Genomic DNA, 21,517 nt, shown 5'->3' with positions numbered 1-21,517 from the left:
CGAGCACCAACATACATTTTATCTAACCTTCTTTATTATCTTTTTGGGCTGACGAGATCAATATTAATGGTAGACATGGGTCGTGGACAACCAACAATAAAATATGATGGCATGAACATACATAACATGGGATGACTAGACAATCAATAAACTATATATAAGGTACGAGCTACCACGCTACCATGAGAGACTATACAACAAAAACCAGCCGGCAAGGCCTACCAAACAATACATGAGTCGACACCTGTCTATGAGCCTCTAAAGGAACATAAGTGTTGCAACATAGCCGGAACAGGGCACCAACATACCCATAATGTCTATAACAAAAATGCATACCAAGACCACGGCAAGTCCGAAGAAGGGATCTCGCGAATCACCGCTGAACTGGACAGCCTACTATGGTGGGGGAGCTGCGCCTGCCTGTCTATCAAGACCTGCAGCACGACATGCAGCGTCCACAAATAAAAGGACGTCTGTACGAATAAAGTACTGAGTAAGTAAGGCAGGGAACCATAAGTACGAACAGTAATGTAAGAAGGGATAGAGAATAAACAACCTGTAACATCTCGGTACCTCTGAGGGCTACTGACATGAAATGCGTGATACATATGTATATATACATAAACTTTTAAAACATACGCCTCTGTGGGCATCATCATTATCATATCGTACCCGGCCGTAATAGGCTCGGTAAAAATGTACCCGGCCATCATAAGGCTCGGTAGAATCGTACCCGGCCACGTGGAGCTCGATAAAACCCAACTGATCTGTGGTTGCACAATAGGTGTCGTACCCGGCCGACTATAGCGCGGCTCGGTAGAGTAAAATAGATACATATATATAATGCATGCTCGACTCATGGACTCACGTTCTAAACCTTTCGGAGTGACGTAAGGTCGGTATCCTCTGTACACGTTATTAGGACTAACTCTTCACCATGAACCTTATAAGAATCAGGAAGTACCAATAACATTGATAACATAAGAATAAGAGAAGCAACATCAACATCAATCGTTCCATAAGAGGGGAAACAATGTAAGTACTGCTAGCTTCTAAGAGTAGAGTATCTTTGTAAGCTCGTTCATTACATTATGTACAATCGGAGTCGTGCAAAAGAAGGAAAGGGATAGCCTCACATACCTTGTATATACTGCCCCAATCTCAATCTATGCAATTTTCACGACTCCTTAGTCTACAATAAGAGAAACGATACTATAGTTATCATTCAAGCGTCATAACTATTATGAATCGACCACAACCTATTTTACGATGAAACGGACAGCACCTCCCCTATATATATGACTTCACACAATTCCAAACAATCACCAAACAGCCTAAACAACATCAATAATAATCATATTGAGCCTCCCAAAATAGTTCACGCACAACCTAATCACTTCATACATACGACGGCCACCGTAGTCGTGTCAAAGGACCCAAAAATGTTACGAAGAACTACCAGCCCACAACCCTACATCTATATGGTGTTTCTCCACACCCTTCCTCCTCCAAAACTCCACAAAACAGTAGTAAAACACGCAGCCCAACACGCAGCCCAACAGCAACACAAAACAGTCCGCTACAAGTGAATAACTCGAACTCACGGCTTCCGATCACCGTCCCGTGAGTTCTTACATGTATAGAACGAATTACCATGAATTCACAGCAGAATAAATGTATGGAAGATAGTAGTAAAATCACCTTACTTGTTGGATAACTCAGCCCTTATCTTGGTTCTTCAAACTCTAGGGTTTACCCCCAATTTGAACTTGAAAGAGAGGGAAAATCAATTAGGATTTGTCGATAATTTTTGGGAGGAAGTTTGCAGGGGTTTAGGTCTGGTTATTTGTGAAATATAATGAGGGATATATTGCAGGAGATAAGCCTTTTAATGGGCTCTTTGTCTGACCCGAAATTGCCTATTTTTGGGCTATCATTTAATCAAGTAGGTGACCCACCTACTTGTCACCTAGCAGCTTGTGCAGTCTCGCAAAAATGTCTATATCTCTCTACTACAATGTCGTATTGATAAACGGTTTAATGCGTTGGAAACTAGACTCATAGATCTTCAATTTGGTGGGTAGATCACTCCGTAATTCCAAGTATATTGGGAGAAAAGCTTAATAACATTTGACTTAAAGTTTAAGTAAAACTATGAACCTAAGTCGCAACAACTCTTGTCGACTTTTGTTTCATAACTCGTTTGACTTCAAGACTATGATACGGATATTTTATGATTCATATACCTTAAAATACGACCTCTTGAGAGTATTAATCACCCCTAGGTTTACCCAAAAATACGGCTGACAACATCCTTGATTCGTTTAACTTCTAATACTTGTTAACCACCTTTATACACCTTTGTATCATTTAAGACCAATAGGATTAACCTCTTATCATCTTAAAGATAATCTCTTCATGGATTTACGTTGACGACCTTATGGCATAAACTAACGTATGTGAATATAGGTTGTAACACCCTCCTCGCTTGGCACAATTGTCGATCAGTATGTGTATATTGGGTAACGGGAAATCATCTTTGGGACTTGCTTTGTTTAAATCCCGATAATCGACACATACTTTGGCCTTCCCATCGTTCTTCAGAACTGGCACGATGTTGGCCAACCAGGTAGGATATTCGACCACTCTAAGAACCTTAGCTTTGATCTGCTTGGTGACTTCCTCATTGATTTTCCGACTCATATCCGGTTTGAACTTTCTGAGCTTCTGCTTTACAGGCGGACACATAGGATTGGTAGGTAGTTTATGAGTCACTATAGACGTGCTCAAACCAGTCACATCATCATAAGACCATGCAAAAATATCTTCATACTCCTTCAGGAAATGGGTGTACTCTTCTTTCTCTGATGGTGACAGGTGATTGTTTATGCGAGTTTCTTTGACCATTTCAAAATCTCCCAAATTGACTATCTCGGTTTTGTCCAAATTGGACTTAGGCTTATTCTCAAAATTTTCCACTTCTCTGACAATTTCCTCAGGTATTATATCTTCTTCTTCTATTTCCTCTGAATCACTATCCTTATGTTGCGTTGTCTTATTACATGTCGCAGTCATCGGTTCATCAGGATAAGTAATAACAATGATGTAGAGAGAAAATGTAAAGGATAATAATAAATACTAAAATAGCAATGCATTAGATAAATCTTGAAAACATTAAATCAAGTACGGCTCGATGACTCGAGCGATTATTTCAGAACAAAATACGTCTAAAACAAAATACTGAAAATGTCTTAAATGCTGAAAATTTCTTTTAAAAAAGATCATGCTAATTGCCAGGCTACCCAAGAAATCGATGGGCCCGGGATGGTGCAGCAGTCCAATTCTCGAGAACAGCTCCTTTTCCCACGGTCTGAATAGTAAGGTCTTCCTCCTCTTCCTCCTCAACTATTGCACTGCAATCCGTGTCTTCATCGTCCAAAAATAGATTCCTCAGGCTAGCTAAAGCCTCATCTTCTTTAGATCCCCATATCACGTCAGTCTGTTGAAATGTCTGGTGCAGATATGGTATTGGCTGTTCAAGTGGGTAATAAGGACCACGCCATGGTGGCGACCAATTCTGATACTCGTGCCAAGTGTATTCATACCCAAGCCCAAAAGTTGTGTCGTGACGCTTTAGCTGTATCGTTTTGGTGATCCCTTGGAGATTCTTGCCGAGACCCTTGCCGGGTTCATACCTTATCCATGACAATATGCTTTCAATCTTATTACTCTACCATTTCTTTCTCAATTGCATTGACGCGCTCGATGCGATGGTATGTTTCTCCACCCAACTTCCTTCTTTTCTCGACGACCAGAACAGCTTGATTGGTGTAAATGGGATTACTTCCATCCCCGTGGATGATTACTTACTGATGGTTCCATTCAAACTTCACGGCCTGATGTTGAGTGGAGGCCAAGGCCCCAGCAGCATGTATCCAAGGTCATCCCAACAGCAAATTGTATGTGGCGGATATGTCCAATACTTGAAATTCAACGTCAAACCAAGTCGGGCCCATCTGCAAACATAGGTTGATCTCCCCAATTGTGGCCCTTTGGGACCCATCGAATGCTAAGTCACTGCTCGTATTTCATGAAAACCTTTACCCAATCTCTTCAAAGTAGTCAATGGAAAATTGTTGAGACTCGAACCCCCATCTATCAGGACCTTGGCGATGAATTTATCCTCCAATTGCACTGTGATATGTAGTGCCCTGTTGTGACTCAGTCTTTCTGGTGGCAGCTTGTCTTCGTGAAAAGTGATCTTGTTGCTTTCCAATACTTGTCCCACCATGTTGGCCATTTCTCCACTAGTGATATCATTGGGTACATAAGTTTCGTTCAACACTTTCATTAATGCATTCCTATGCGCGACGGAATTCTGTAGCAGGGAAAGAATGGATATCTGAGCAGGGGTTTGGTTCAGATGATCAACCACAAAATACTTTCTTGCTTTCACCTTTCTCCAAAGATCGTCTGGGCTAGTTTCAATGATAGGTCGCTTAGGGGCGGCTTCTTTACTTGTCCCTCCCAAATGCTCAATCGTGTATACCCTACCGTCCTAGTTGTACCTTGTTCTGCATCGGTTTCTTCCATTTTCCCCTTTCCTTTCCTTCTCGCCACTGCAGCATAGTCCCGGGTTTAGCTTTAAGGTGATAAGAGGGGTTAGGTTCTACCGTCACAGTGAAGGGTGTGGTCACTTCCACCTCAAACAGGATTGGTGCGGCTGAGGGAATTGTTGCTTTAACCTCAAATGGATTTGGTGTGGCTATTTCAACCTCAATCGGTGATTGAATCTGCACTATAATAGGTGTGAGGGTGACAGGAGGTATTTTAGGTTCATCCCCTTCACGAATGAATCCAATTGATCCTTCCGGATCCCATTCTTCATCAGTTTCGATCACATTTACCCCCTCGCCCCTGTGATCCGGGAAAGGATTGTTGCGGACATTAGGTGCGGCCTCTTTTGCTTGTTTAACCTTGGTGTCGATCAGCATCTAAATCTTATCCTTCAAAGTGCGACATTCATCAATATTATGACCCTTCATACCCGAGTGATAGGCACATGTCTTGTTTGAATTAACCCACTAGGGGAGTTTTCCATGGAAACGGTGGGAATAGGAGTGACATAACTGGCAGCCTTCAGTCTCTCATACAACTGATAGATGGGTTAAGCAATATGAGTGTATTGTCTGGGTGGTCTACGGTAAAAATTGTCACGCCCCAAGCTCGAGGACCGCGACCGGCGCTCAACCGAGTTAACTCGGCCGAGCAAGCCTGTTAGACACTTTCCACCCGACTCACTTACATTCAAGAGGAAGGCATGATTTCATCAATTTAGGCAATAGGAAATCATACAAGTACATTACTAAGCCAATTCATTAATTACATCGTTGTTGAGTTTTTTTTTCTTTTTTAAAATACATATACCTTACTAATTAGTGGAACAATAGTCCAAACATAACATCATCCTTTGACCTTTCCAACACCCATATACAACCCACATAATATTTATGGAGCCTCTAAGTAGATACAAAAGAAAGTGCTACAAAAGTGCCGGCAACAAGGCCCCAGCTATACCTCAAAACGTGGTAAACATATAAGCAAAAGATGTACTACATGGCCCTGGGAAGGAATGGGGCTCACCAAGACTACTGGGGAGATGAAGCCAAAGCACCACTAGCTGCGATCAAAACTGTCGGCTATGGAACAACCTACATCCATTAAAATATGTAGCGCCCCCGGCAAAAGGGACGTTAGTACTATCGAATAATACCAGTATGTAAAGCTGAACATCAATCTTAATAGAATGAATAATGAAACATAGGGGAAACAGTCACGGTATACAATAAAAACTTCAAACAAATACGAAAATCATCAAGTAAGAATCACAAGGTTTCCGGTTAAAATTTCCATCTTATTAGGTTGCCAATCTCAATGCCATGTGCCACAATCCACAAATGCACTGTGTTCCTACCGAGAGTCCGATCTCGACCCGATCGGCTAGGTCATCTCCCTTGAGACATCTACCATATTCACAATTTCAATCAATCAATCGAGCATAATTACCACCATGTATGCGACATGGTGTCCGATCATGGTCTGATCGACCAGGCCATCTCACTTGTGGCATCATCCTCCCAATTGTTCATCTCAATTCACATTTCTTTCCCATATTTCATTTCATGGCACGAGTAGCCTCATTTATTAAGTGATTCTTGTCACTTGCCCATACCTTACAATTCAAGTTTTCCTTTTTACATATTCAATAACATTATCATTGCAACAATAAGGCCTGTCATGTAAGGCACGATCACACACATAAGGGAAAAGCTCAGAAATTCTAAGCACATAGAGGCTTTGCATACGAATTGGCACAACAATCTTTATTCAATTTCTTCGACATGAATTCTTAACCTTTCTCAGCACATATTCCACATTGTTAAACATATTCACAAAGGAAGATATGACATGATAAGCATTTGTCACAAATATTGAATACATATTATACCACACGACACATTTGGGATAGTCAATTCTAGTATGCTCAATTTGGGGACTTACACCAATTACACGGATACCAGAGGATTTCGATTCTAAGAAGAAAGAGGTTTAGCCATACACACCTGGATTTAGCCCTTTAGTGTTAAACCCTCCCCCCCCCCCCCCTACTTTTACAACTTCAATCTACATCAACATAATTCAATTGGACCAATGTTAGTAAAAATTTCCAGGTTTTTGGTCATGTTGTCATTTTATCAAACACCTAAAGTGCATAGCATTCTACTACCTCTAATAATGGTGTTCCTTTATCCAACAATCTTTCCTTCCCACCAACAAGATATAATACAACATCCTCTGACTACTAATTGCCTTCTTTAGCACCATTATAATCAACAATGAGCTCACATCCACAAAATTTCACTAATTAACTCATTACAAAATCTCTACAACACCCAATAATCTAGATTAAGTATTTATGGCTTCCAATCACCATCTCATAAGTGATAAAACTTATTTCTTGCTTATATATTCACTAAAAATCCATGCATGTGCGTTTAAGGGTCGAATATTACCTCTTGTAGACCAAATCTTGAAAGTCAAATTTTGGGGTGTTCTTGAGATTTTGAAGAAATCCTATGAAATCCAATCAAAACCTTGTTGTAACTAGTGATTGATAAGTGAAATCATCCTAAAAACACACTTAAAAACTCACCTTTAGTGTGTATTGGAAGCCTTGGCCGGATGGGTGATGGAGAGAAAAGCCCTAGTCTTGAAATTCTTTTATTTTCTCTCTCCCCGCTCAGGTATTAATATGCCTAGGTACAGTATTTTTCAACTGGTGCTATCCCGGTGCTATAAGGCTTTAGCCCACTGGTTTGCTAAAATCAGGTAATGTATTTTTCAACCGGTGTTATCCATGTGCTATAAGGCTTTAGCTCACTACTTTGATAATATTCTTAGCTTCCCTCATGTGCTATAGTTGTGCTATGAGGAGATAGCTCACTGTATTTTCTTTAGTTTTTCTTGCTTTGAAATTAGAATCCAAGTGGTCCCTATCTTTACAACACACAAGATTAATAAAATAATAATCCCCAAGTATCCAAATAATATTATCCACTCCGGTAATTTCTCATGTAGTTTTGGGTCTACATTAAATCGTATTCCTAAGCTCGAAATTGCTCGATTTAGCTATGGAAATTCACGGGGCTTTACATCCTCCCACGCTTAGGATCATTCTTCCTCGAATGAGGAGTAGTGTTTATCACTAGCATTTGGTGCACTTCAACTGCCACATTACACACCAACAGTCCCAAATTTTCTTTTTTTGACTAGCTCCCAAAATTTCCGAAAATTTCGCCAGAGTTTCCTTTGTAACTAGGCCTATCCACCTGTCATAGAACCCCAGAAACACATCCTAACAACATATACATAATCCACTGACGTAATATAACTCATAACAATACCAACCATGGCCTCATAAGCAACTTATACCTAAAAAGGAACACATTTACATCAACTGAAAAAGTGGTACATAATTCATAGGAAGTAACTTCATAGAAATTATTACATAGCTATTTAAACAAATGAGGGTACTTCTTTTTCATTTCTTCCTCGACCTCCCAAGTAGCCTCTTCAACCTGCTAGTTTTGCCATATCACTTTCACGGAGGCAATTTCTTTATTCCTCAACTTTTGGACTTGCCTATCAAGAATGGAAACTGGAATTTCTTCATATGTCAGCTCTTCATTAACCTCAATAGTCTCAACCGGCACAATAGTGGACGGATCTCCCACTACCTTCTTCAACATAGACACATGGAATACCGAGTGTACCAATGAAATATCGTGCGGTAGCTCGAGCTTGTATGCCACCTGACCGATCTTTTAAATAATTCTATACGGCCCGACATATCTCGGACTCAATTTCTATTTCTTTCCAAACCGCATTATACCCTTCAAGGGGGAAACCTTCAGGAATACCCAATCATCTTCTTTGAATTCCAAATCTTTACGACGAACATCCGAATGGGACTTTTGACGACTCTGAGCAGTCTTCAATCGCTCCTACCATATAATACCTCAAATGGTGACATCAATATACTAGGATGAAAGTTGCTGTTATAAGCAAACTCTATGAGTGGCAGATGATCATCCCGGCTACCTTTGAAATCAAGAACACAAGCATGCAACATGTCCTCGAGCATCTGAATAGTCCGCTCTGCTTGCCTATTGGTCTGTGGATGGAAGGTCGTGCTAAGATTTACATGCGTACCCAAACCTTGCTGAAATTTCTTCCAAAAATTAGATGTGAACCGAGCCGCCTGATCGGAAATGATGGAAACTGGAGTGCCATGAAGCCTGACTATTTCCTTGATATACAACTGAGCATATTGTTCCATTGTGTCGGTAGATTTGATTGGCAAGAAATGTGCTGATTTCGTGAGTCGGTCCACAATAACCCAAATTGAGTCAAACTTGCGCGGAGTGCGCGGTAATCCTACCACAAAATCCATGTTAATCATCTCCCATTTCTACATTGGAATTTTTGTGCTTTGCGCTAACCCACCAGGACGTTGATGTTCGGCCTTCACTTGCAAACAATTTGGATACCTTGCCACAAAGTCGCTACACTCTTTTTAATGTCATTCCACCAACAGATTTCTTTGAGATCATGATACTTTTTTGTAAAACCTGGGTGCACGGAATACCTGGAAGTGTGAGCTTCGTCCATGATTCTTTCCCGAAGACCATCAGTATGTGGAACACATAGTCGCTCTTGGTACCGTAGTGTACCATCTTCCATGCCAAGATAAAAATCTGTGGTCTTGTGTCTATTGATCCCCTCCTTCAGTTGTACCAACAGAGGATCATTATATTGCTTTTCTTTGACCTCCGCCACAAGCGATGATTCGGCCCTATTATGCACAATTACTCCCCCTTTGTTAGAGTCCGCAAGACGAACTCCCAAACTAGCCAACTGATGAACCTCCCTGGCCAACGGCCTTTGATACGCCTTCAAGTGAGCCAAACTTCCCATAGATTTCCGGCTAAGAGCATCTGCCACAACATTGGCCTTTCCCGGGTGATATAGAATGTCGATGTCGTAGTCTTTGAGTAACTCAAGCCATCTTCTCTGCCTCAGGTTCAACTCCTTTTATTTGAAAATATATTGAAGGCTATTGTGGTCCATAAATATACCCACATGGACCCCATACAAGTTATGACGCCAAATCTTCAATGCGAAAACCACCGCTGTAAGCTCCAAGTCATGTGTTAGATAGTTCTTTTCATGATTGATGAGTTGCCTTGAAGCTTAAGCTATGACCTTGCCACGTTGCATTAATACACACCCAAGCCTAATCCTTGAAGCATCACAATATACCACAAACCTATTTGTACCCTCTGGCAGGGTTAATACCGGCGCCGAAGTCAATCTTGATTTCAACTCCTGGAAGCTCCTTTCACAAGCATCAGACGATTGGAACTTAACTTCTTTCTGTGTCAATTTATTCAATGGAGAGGCAAGAGTAGAGAACCCCTCCACAAATTTTCTATAATACCCAGCCAAGCCCAAGAAACCGCGAATCTCTGTTGGAGTTGTAGGTCTAGGCTAATTCTTCATTGCCGCAATCTTTTGAGGATCAACCATAAATCCTTCTCTAGAGACGACATGACCCAAGAACAAGACAGATTCAAGCAAAAATTCACATTTTGAAAACTTCGCATATAATTAGTGATGACGAAGAGTCTGCAGAACTGCCCTGAGATGATCGGCGTGATCCTCCCGACTTCGTGAACATACAAGAATATCGTCAATGAACACTATCACAAAGGAGTCAAGAAAAGGCTTGAAGACTCGATTCATAAGATCCATGAAAACTGCCGGGGCATTTGTTAGCCCAAAATACATTACCAGAAACTCTAAGTGACCATATCGGGTCCTGAAAGCTGTTTTCGGAATATCTTGATCTCTTATCTTCAATTGGTGATGCCCGGACCGAAAGTCAATCTTAGAGAAGTAATTAGAACCTTGTAATTGATCAAATAAATCATATATCCTTGGTAGAGGGTACTTATTTTTGATAGTAGCTTTGTTGAGTTCCCGATAGTCGATGCACATCCATAGCAACCCATCTTTCTTTCTTACAAACAAAATCGGTACGCCCCACGGCGACACACTCGATCAGTTGAAGCCCTTCTCTAACAAATATTTCAATTGTTCCTTCAATTCTTTCGATTCTACCGGTGCCATTCTATAAGGCGGAATTGATATAGGTTACGTGCCTGGCATCACATTGATCCCACATTCAATCTACCTGTCTGGTGGGATCCCAGGGAGTTCATCTGGAAAGACATCCAAGAATTCATTCACAACTAGCACGGACTCAAGTGTAGGTGCCTCAGCATCAGTGTTCGTAACCCGGACCAAATGGTAGATACACCCCTTATTAATCATCTTCGAGGCCTTAAGGTAAGAAATAAACCTACCTTTTGGTACCACATTATCCCCCTTCCATTCAACAGCTGGCTCATTATGAAATTCAAGCCTCATAGTTCTAGTTCGGCAATCGAGCTTGGCAAAACATGAATAAATCCAATCCATCCCCATTATTACATCAATATTAACCATCCCCAATTCAATAAGATCGGCCATGGTATCCCGACCACGTACCGTGATAACACAATTTCTATAAACTCGCGCGGCCGTAATAGACTCACCAACCGGAGTAGATACAAAGAACGGCTCACGAAGTTGTTCTGGTTCTATCCAGAATTCCATAGCAACATAAGGGTTAACATAGGACAGAGTGGAACTAGGATCAATAAGGGCATACACATCATAAGATTGGACATCTATAATACATGTGACAACATCTAGAGAAGCCTCTACACTCTGGCGACCACTCATAGTATAGAAACGGCTGGTCCTCCTAAACTCTGAGCACCACTCCTAGCTGCACCTCGCCCTGCTGGTGCTGGAGAGCCTCGAGCTGGAGGGGGTGCTAAAGATGTAGCAGTTGTAGAACCAGACGGTTGTGTTATGCCCCTGCCCGCACCCTAGCGGGATACACGAGACTCCCTCTGAATATAGCCTCTCATCCCGCAACCATAACATACTGGCAAGTCCATGTAGCAGATACCTAAATGCATCCTCCCACACTTGGGGCATGGGGGCCTCCGCTGCTGCTGGAATCTCCCTCCTGATTGGTCCTGCTGGTGGGGTTCCCTATTACCCTGATTGGGCCTGAAATGACTCCCCTGCTGCTGACTGTGCCCTACTGGCGGTGCACTAGCTGAAGATTGAGCATAGGACTGAGATGGCCCTGACGATCCTCCCCTAAAGACTGAACTTCCCCCACCAAATGAATCACCAGGATGGCCCGCAGATCGGTCCTTGCTTCTACCCTCTCTCTCTCCATCCTGTTGTTCAACTTGCGGGTCTTTGTAGCTTGAGAAAACACCACCATCTTTCCATAGTTCATATCAGAGTTTAACGCAGCTGTGGCAGGCTCGTTAATAACCAAAGGGCTAAGGCCCTGCACAAATCGACGCACTTTGGCCTCCATGGTGGGCATCATATGAATAGCATATTTTGACAGGCGGCAAATTCCATGTGATACTCCTATACACTCCTACTACCCTAGTTAAGGTTCTCAAACTCTGCGGCACAGGCTGCCTTAGTCTCGGCAGGCAAGAAATGGTCTACAAAAGCATCCAAAAACTCATTCCACCTCGTCAGAGGGCTTCCCTAATCACGGGAATCCTCCCACATCTCAAACCATGAATATGACATCCCTTTCAGGCGATAGGTGGCCAACTCCACTCCCTCTGTCTCAGTAGCGCGCATAACCTGAAGAGTCTTATGCATCTCATCAATGAAATCCTGAGGGTCCGCCTCGGGATCAGTACATGTGAACACCGGTGGATCTAACTGGAGAAATCTATTCACCCTAGAACCCGTAGAATCCCCTTGATGACTAGAAGGTGTGGGTGAAACATTCGACCTTTGGGCCTGAGAAGCCACTAACTGTGTCAGCATCTGGATAGCTCCCCTAAGATACCCATCAAAAATACAAGAACCGGAGGCTAGGGCTGGAGGTGGAATAGGAATATCAGTGGGAGGGACAGTTCCACCCTTAGTAGGTGTAAAGGCTGGGGCAGTCTGTTCTGGTGTGGAAGAATCAGGCAGTGAAATAGTCGGGGGATTATCCTCTCCCACATAATCAAGTAGGGAATCAACAGCCACTCCTGGGGTGGCATTGGCTTCTAGGCCAATTCTTTCTTTCTTTTTAGGTTCCATTTACTGAAAGTTAGGACAATGCACGAGTTAGAGGAGAACAGCCTCGCATATAGCATTATTGCACGATATGAATCAACAAAGAAGGGTATTATTCCTAAATGTCCATGTAGCCCCCTAATTATAGATGTGGTCGACAACACACAAATAAGAAGGGCTCTACTAGACACGGCTCCGAGACATCCTTGGACACTTTAAAACCATAGGCTTTGATACCAAGTTTATCACGCCCCAAGCTCGGGGAGCGCGACCGGCGCTCAACCGGGTGAACCCAGCCAAGCAAGCATGTTAGACACTTTCTACCCGACTCACTTACAATCAAGAGGAAGGCATGATTTCATCAATTTAGGCAATAGGAAATCATACAAGTACATTACTAAGCCAATTCATTAATTACATCGTTGTTGAGTATTTTTCTTTTTTCTTTGTTTATAAAATACATATACCTTACTATTTAGTGGAACAATAGTCCAAACACAAGATCATCCTTTGACCTTTCCAACACCCATATACAATCCACATAATGTCTACGAAGCCTCTAAGTAGACACAAAAGAAAGTGCTACAAAAGTGCCGGCAACAAGGCCTCGGCTATACCTCAAAATATGATAAACATATAAGCAAAAGATGTACTACATGGCCCCGGGAAGGAATGGGGCTCACAAAGACTGCTGGGGAGATGAAGGCAAAGCACCACTAGCTGCGATCAACACTGTCGGCTATAGAACCACCTACATCCATTAAAAGATGTAGCGCCCCCGGCAAAAGGGATGTTAGTACTGTCGAATAGTACTAGTATGTAAAGCTAAACATCAATCTTAATAGAATGAATAATGAAATGTAAAGGAAACGGTCATGGTATACAATAAGAGCTTCAAACAAATACGAAAATCATCAAGTAAGAATCACAAGGTTTCCGGTTAAAATTTCCATCTTATTATGTTGCCAATCTCAGTGCCATGTGCCATAATCCATAATACCACCATGTTCCTACACGGAGTCCGATCTCGACCCGATCGGCTAGGTCATCTCCCTTGAGACATCCACCATATTCACAATTTCAATCAATCCATCCAGCACAATTACCACCATGTGTGCGGCATGGTGTCCGATCACGGCCAGATCGGCTAGGCCATCTCACTTGAGACATCATTCTCCCAATCGTTCATCTCAATTCACATTTCTTTCCCATCTTTCATTTCATGGCACGAGTAGCCTCATTTAGTTAGTCATTCTTGGCAGTTGGCTATATCTTACAATTCAAGTTTCCCTTTTTACACATTCAATAACATTATCATAGAAACTATAAGGCCTATCATGTAAGGCATGATAACACACATATGGGAAAAGCTCGGAAATTCTAAGCACATAGAGGCTTTGCATACGAAATGGCACAACAATCGTTATTCAATTTCTTTGACATGAATTCTTAACATTTCTCAACACATATTCCACATTGTTAAACATATTCACAAAGGAATATATGACATGATAATCATTTGGCACTAATATTGAACACATATTATACCACACGACATATTTGGGATAGTCAATTCTGGTATGCTCAATTTGGGGACTTACACCGATTACATGGATACCAGGGCATTTTGATTCTAAGAAGAAAGAGGATTTTCCATACATACCTGGATCCAGCCCTTTAGTTTTATTGAAACCCCCCACTACTCTTACAACTTCAATCTACATCAACAAAGTTCAATTGGACCAATGTTAGTAAAATTTTCCAGGTTTTTGGTGATGTTGGCATTATATCAAACACCTAAAGTGCATAGCATTATACTACCTCTAGTAACGGGTTCCTTCATCCAATAATCCTTCCTTCTCACCAACAAGATATAATACAACATCCTCTGACTACTAATTGCCTTCTTTAGCACCATTATGATCACCAATGAGCTCCCATCCATAAAATTTCACTAATTAACTCATTACATAATCTCCACAACACCCAATGATCTCGTTTAAGTATTTATGGCTTCCAATCACCATCTCATAAGTTATAGTACTTATTTCTTGCTTATATATTCACTAAAAATCCATGCATGTGGGTTTAAGGGTTGATGATTACCTCTTGTAGACCAAATCTTGAAAGTCAAATTTGGGGTGTTCTTGAGATTTTGAAGAAATCCTATGGAATCCAATCAAAACCTTGTTGTAACTAGTGATTGATAAGTGAAATTATCATAAAAACGCACTTTAAAACTCACCTTTAGTGTGTATTGGAAGCCTCGGCTAGATGGGTGATGGAGAGAAAAGCCCTAGTCTTGGAATTCTTTTATTTTTCTCTCACCCCGCTCAGGTATTAATAGGCCTAAGTACAGTATTTTTCAACTGGTTCTATCCCTGTGCTATAAGGCTTTAGCTCACTGCTAAAATCAGGTACTGTATTTTTCAACTGGTGCTATCCTTGTGCTATAAGGCTTTAGCTCACTGCTTTGCTAAAATCCTCAGCTTCCCTCCTGTGCTATAGCTGTGCCATGGGGAGATAGCTCACTATATTTTCTTTAGTTTTTCTTGCTTTGAAATTAGAATCCAAGTGGTCCCTATCATTACAACACTCAAGATTATTAAAATAATTATCCCCAAGTATCCAAATAATTTTATCCACTCCAGTAATTTCTCATGTAGTTTTGGGTCTACATTAAATTGTATTCCTAAGCTCGAAATTGCTCGATTTAGCTATGGAAATTCACGGGGCTTTACAGAAATTTGGTTTGGGTTTTTGTTAGTTTTGGTGGACTGGTGATGGTGAGTGGTAATATGCAGGTTGGGTGTTATAAGTATGGTAAGTGGCGGCGGATTGTTTGTATCTAGGAGGTGAAGGTTGATATGTGGATGGTGGTGTTTGGTATGTAATGGGAGACTTCAGACCTTGAGATACCATTACTGCACCAACTTCTTTCTTCTTAGAGATACCCCCCGACTACAAGGCTTTGTTTGTAGCCTGTAGTGCCTCAAAATTTGTCACCATTCCGCTTTTAATTCCTTCCTCTATTCTTTCTCCCAATTTGATGATATTGGAGAACTTATGGTTTTCAATAACCATCAGCCTTTCATAGTAATGTGGATCTTGAGCTCTAACGAAGAACTTATTCATTTGTTCTTCCTCTAGTGCCGGCCTTACTTTCGCAGCTTTTGATCTCCATCGAGTATCATATTCGCGAAAAGTTTCTGTGGGCTTCTTCTTAAGATTCTGAATGTAGAAGACATCTGCCGTTTCTTCTGTATTGAACCCGAATCAATCCATAAAATCTGATGCTATGCTTACCCAGTTAACCCATTTCTTCGAGTTTTGACGTATGTACCAAGATAGGGCGTCTCCAGTGAGACTCCTCATGAACAGCTTCATGCGGATTCTTTCATCTTTACCAACCCCTACGAGCTTGTCACAATAATGTTCTCAAGTGTACCTTTGGATCACCTGTCCCGTCGAACATTTCAAACTTAGGAGGTTTGTAACCATATGGTAGTTCTACGTCCGGCTGAATACACAAGTCCTCATAATTCAAACCTTCGATTCCTTTACCACCTTCAACACCTTGGACTCGACTAGTAAGTTTCTTGAGTTCTTCCGCCATGTTCTTGATAAGCAGGTCCTTTTCGGCGGATTCAGGTATGTATAGGGTTTGTTGCGGAGTGTGAGGTAAGGTTTCCATGTATATAGGGTTCAATTGATGGACTACGGGAATCTGGGTGTTGTGGTGGTTGTTGGTTGAGTTTTGGGGATCAGGGTTGTCACAACTCCTTTTTCACTACACCGCAGGAAAGGATATAATAAAGGGAGTTTTTTCCAACTTGAAGTGACAATCGAAACGGGATTCATTTTATTAAAAATTCAGAGTCGCCACTTGGGATAATTAATGGTGTCCCAAATCACCGGTTCAAATCCCGAGTCAAGGAAAAGGTTGACTATGTATTACAGTCCGCGAACCAGAAATCCGGGTAAGGAATTCTGTTAACCCGGGAGAAGGTGTTAGGCACTCCTGAGTTTCGTGGTTCTAGCACGGTCGCTTTGATCATACTTGGCTTATTAAATTATCTAATTATTGATTTTAAAACCTATGTGCATTTGCCTCTTACCGCTTTTTAAATTAAGAAAATTATCTTGAAACGGGTCACGCGTACGTGTACCCATTTGTTGGGCGCGTAAAAAATCATGTCACGCGAACGTGTCCATAATTAATAACGTTTTATTATTATTAAGAAAAATTTGGCCAAAGTTGCGCGAACGCATACTCGAGTTTTGTTTTTAGGAATCGTAGTCATGTCACGCGAACGTGTCCACAACCACGATAGTTGCTAATTCAACTGCAGCGACTAACTGAATTACAGAAACTACATATCTTCCATTCCAAGTAATTATCAAGCTACATATTATCTGCATTTCTACAAACCCCAAATAAATTTCTTGGCTTTTCTTTAACACCCTACAATTCAATGTCTACCTCTTCTCAGGTTCAGGTAATTTCTCTATTAAACAATTCATTCGGGTCCATTTCATTCTAATAATACTGAATAAAGATCTTTACATTTTTAGTGTACCAAACTAAACGCCTAATATATATATGACACCAACTTAATTGAGGCATGTTTATTCTGGATTGTAACATAATTGTAATTTAGAGAATCAATAGCTTTAGACAAATTCCCTTAAATCCGCATGCGACAAGACTAACGAAACTAGCAACAACAATAATTTAAAATACATGAAGCACAACGTAAATTAATAAAGAGATGAGTTGAAATTGAGAAACTCTATCAAGAGCTGAGATTCACAAACGGCAGCAACAAATTGAGAACAAATTCCAGCTCAATACTCAAAAATCAAGCTAAGCACGCTAGTCGAATTCATTCAAATCAATTCACTCAGCTATAGCTCAAACTTTATTCAAAATTTTCAGCACATATTTAAGCACATCATAGCTTCAATCCGAATTTTAATCTTAAGAGTTCAAATTCAGCTTTGGTTAAACAAACTCAGTAGCACTTAATTGATAAATCATACACTTGTTAAGCACAAAAGCAAGAAAATTCAAGAATTGAACACAAATACGAACAGAGGAAATGACGCTAGGAACACTGACCGGAAAATAACGTCGGAGACTTCGATGGAAAACCCGAACTCGGCCCTTTTTCCCACGTAATCTTTCGCAGATAAAAACAGAGCTTAAGCTATGATGTTTGGGCTGTTTCGATGGGGGTTTGTTGCTGATTCTTCAGTGCTTTAATGGTGAAAATGATGAGCTTACACAACTGGTTTTTGAAAAACTATTCTCATGGTGTTCCGGCACGTTGGGTGGTCGTTTTCCGGCGAGGAGTCGCTGGTGGCGTCGCTGTTTCTGGTGAGTGAAAGTTAGACGATTTGGCTGCCTGGCTCTTGTACGTGAAAGGGTGCTGAAGGTTTTCTCTTTAAGAGATGAAACGAATCATTTCTTCAGGTCTAAAGTGTGCTACAGTGCATTATCCTGAAGATGATGGGAGGGGTCTCTATGGTGCTTTGCGGCTGATCTTATTGTTAGGAGTCTAGGGTCTTATAGGTGTAGAGTCTAGGTTTACATTTTGTGTATTTTGCCAATTAGTCCCTAGGTCTTTTGTGTATTAGGTCCTTAGGGCCTTTTTTATTTGTTTTTGTTCCAAAGAAGAGTCTAGAAGGGTCCCTAGGCTTAATGGACTAATCCAAATTGGGCCAAGAATTGGGCTCTAAAACTCTTAAAATTGTAATCCAACACCTTAATTGACTCCTTTTAAAATAAGATAAAAATACTTCACAATGCCAAAGCTAATCCTAATTAATTAACCAAACATGAAATTATTTTTGTGTTTTCGAAATTATATGGAGATAAAAACAAGGTACTATTTTTTGTATTTTTAAAAAAATTATGAAAAATATATAAACTAAAATACTTTTGTAATTTTTCATTTTTATGGCAAAAATAAAGTAAAGAAGTCAAAAAAATAGTTGAAATAGCTATATTAGGCCTAAATTAAATATTTACATGCTAAAATATAAAAAATCTTGGGGAGGGTCAAAAATCACATGTCTACAAGGGGTAGGTTGTGGTGCATTTTGAGGAGTTTGGTAGGTGGTGGTTTGTAGGTATTGAGTTGGGTGTTGATGATGTTGTGGAGGGGTAGGTACTGGTAGAGGATTAGGATTTTGAGGAGGTGTGGCATACTGATGAGGTGCAGGAGGATTTTGTTGATTTTGTGTGTTCTGGGGAGGTTCTGGGTTTTGGGCGTTTGTGTTTTGTTGGTTGATATCAGGGAGGTTCAGGGTAAGGGAAAGGTTTGCCAAGTTTCGGACCTACTTAAGTTCCCCTTGTAGCTCCAATATCCTTTGTTCCAACCGTAAAACCAAGTCACTCTGTGTCGGAGTACTCCGACCATCTGAAGTCTCGACATTCTCCTCATGCATATCATTGTCTTTCCTAATACCACTCATATCATCCATTCTGGATTTTCCCTTGCTTTTAGGATCGCTTGGAGGAGGAGGGGGTGGAGGACATCTAGATCTGGTATGATATGCTGATGACGCCAGTATGCACGAACCAACCTTTAGGGGATGGGAATAAATAAATAAAGAAAAGAAGAAAACAAGAAGGTAAACAAGTCAGTAAGGAGTATTAAAAGGATGTTTGCGGTATTTAAACACATATTACGGAATTATAAATTTGCGTCCTAATTTTGGGACCTCATTGTGCCCGAGGTAGGCCTAGGAGACATATAGATTTGGAGAAAATTGATGCCAATAACTACGTCATTTCATAAATATGATAAATAAACCAAATCTCTACTAAAACGACAATAATTATAAAGAGTCACTAATGGCATTTGCCTTATTACAACCAAAGTCTAAACGAGTCTAGAAAGCAAGTGAAACATAATTCCTAATCTATTTGGTCCTAGAGGGACCTTCTCCGTGCTTGGCCTTCTTTGCTCCATCGATCAGGTTCCCCAGGTCGCGCATGTCTAACAGCAGATAAGCCCTTGCTAAGAGCCCTCCTTCATTGCCATCCATCTTTTGACAGCCTGCAACACTATTTCTCATCTTCCCTTCAAGCTCCATCAACCCCTGCTCTAAATATCCAACCTCTCTGTTGACTTAGTAGCGATTTCTCTCCACTCGTTCATTGCTTCCATGTCCATTTTATGTTGTTCCAAATGCCTGGCTTCAAACTCGAAAACCCCTTTGCGCAGCATCCTGTATTTGACTTGTGCTTCAGCAGCATCGTCTACAACCCTATTCTTTAGATTAATCCCTCGCTTGACATCCCCCGCTATATCATCTACCAACAATGTTGGATAGAAGTGCACACGGCCGGTATGATACCGATCCGGCTCGATGGTATCTTTCTCCACAATGATCTTTTGATGCCACAAGTGTTGTGCCTCGAACTTGAATGGAATGGCGTTCCCCTGGAAGTCTGCTTTGTATTGCACCATTTTGGAAACTCGTGGTATAACCTGCTTTCTCCCAGCTTAAATCATAAACCTGATGGGGGAATAAGGATAGATGAGGAGTATCTCTCGACCTGATGATGAATTCACTGCTAGGGAACCACTCGAACATCCAATGTACCTTGTCATCAGTCAGATTGCTGAAGAAGTGTGCCCAGCTCACAGCGTTTTCTGGTTGCGCAAACCTGTTTGAGATGAAGGTCATTCTCTTCGGATGGTGATAGGCCATGTGGTCATTCCATGGTCGTCGCAGAAATTCTTGACGGTATTCTCCCCTCTGAAGGTGTTCCAACAACCATACTTGCAGCAACTGATTACAATCCTCAAAATGCCTATACCATTTTCTGCAACGGTCTAACGCCCGGTACATATCAGCCGGAATCATCGGGACAATAGTGTAAGTCTGCCCTTCGATCCCCTCCATTAAAGCCTTAGTGACCATAGCTAGGCGACTGTGGATCCTTTCTCCTTGTATTGGAAATACCAGCATCCCTAGAAAACAGACAATGAAAACAAAAACTCGACGGTAGGCCCAACCCAAAGAAGTGATGGCAAACTCATCATGGTAAAGGCGGTATGACTTGCTGTGTCCATAATGCTCATAGAGGAAATCGAGCGGTATGTAAGACTTCTTGAGACAGACTAAATCATCATTCTTCCTGAAACCAATCATTTTCAAGAAACCTAGAGGAGTGCGATTTTTCGGTACCAACAAACCAGGGCTATCCCATGGGAGCGTAGCTAAACCTCCTATTTCTTCTAAAAGGGGAGTCTTTTCTATGTCACCAAAATGGAAAACGGCCCTCTTCTCATCCCAGATCGATTAATGTGTTGTTTGGCTGAATGTCTAACATAGAAGGTAAATTTTGGATGACACTTTTCACATGGTTTTTGTCACTTGGTGCGAGATTTTCCCACCAATCCAATAGTAAAGGTGGGATATTTCGAACCATGTCGAACCTGGGGACTTCTTGCCTCATTTCTGCAAAACAAAATAGAGTTAGCCCTTGCCCCCTCCAGATTTGGCTATTAACACGTTAATGATCAACATATTGGCATGCTTTCTCCAAATAATGCAGATCGCGACTGTGTCCATTGGGATTATGGAAATCCCGACGGACTTTGGACAAGGCTTGACTTAGCGAGTTATTACACGGACTGCATTCCAACCCGTACTAGGTTTGGACATGATGCATGCACAGTTAATATTACAGTGGGGGGTTTCTAGAAGAGTCTAGACCGTT

The 21,517-nt window shown here is 41.2% G+C and overlaps 1 long non-coding RNA gene across 1 annotated transcript; it reads right to left on the bottom strand.

Annotated features, from left to right (window-relative positions):
* Window positions 1-13,142: 13,142 nt before the first annotated feature.
* LOC109208459 lies at window positions 13,143-18,314 on the bottom strand. Its single transcript, XR_002065168.1, has 2 exons — window positions 17,900-18,314; window positions 13,143-13,528 (listed from the first exon to the last, which is right to left on the bottom strand). It is a non-coding gene; the product is annotated as an uncharacterized LOC109208459 (long non-coding RNA).
* Window positions 18,315-21,517: the final 3,203 nt, after the last annotated feature.

Source organism: Nicotiana attenuata, unplaced genomic scaffold (assembly GCF_001879085.1).
Source record: "Nicotiana attenuata strain UT unplaced genomic scaffold, NIATTr2, whole genome shotgun sequence".
Lineage (NCBI taxonomy): Eukaryota > Viridiplantae > Streptophyta > Magnoliopsida > Solanales > Solanaceae > Nicotiana > Nicotiana attenuata.
Note: the sequence above shows the minus strand (reverse complement) of the source record. Positions and strands in the feature narration are given on the sequence as shown.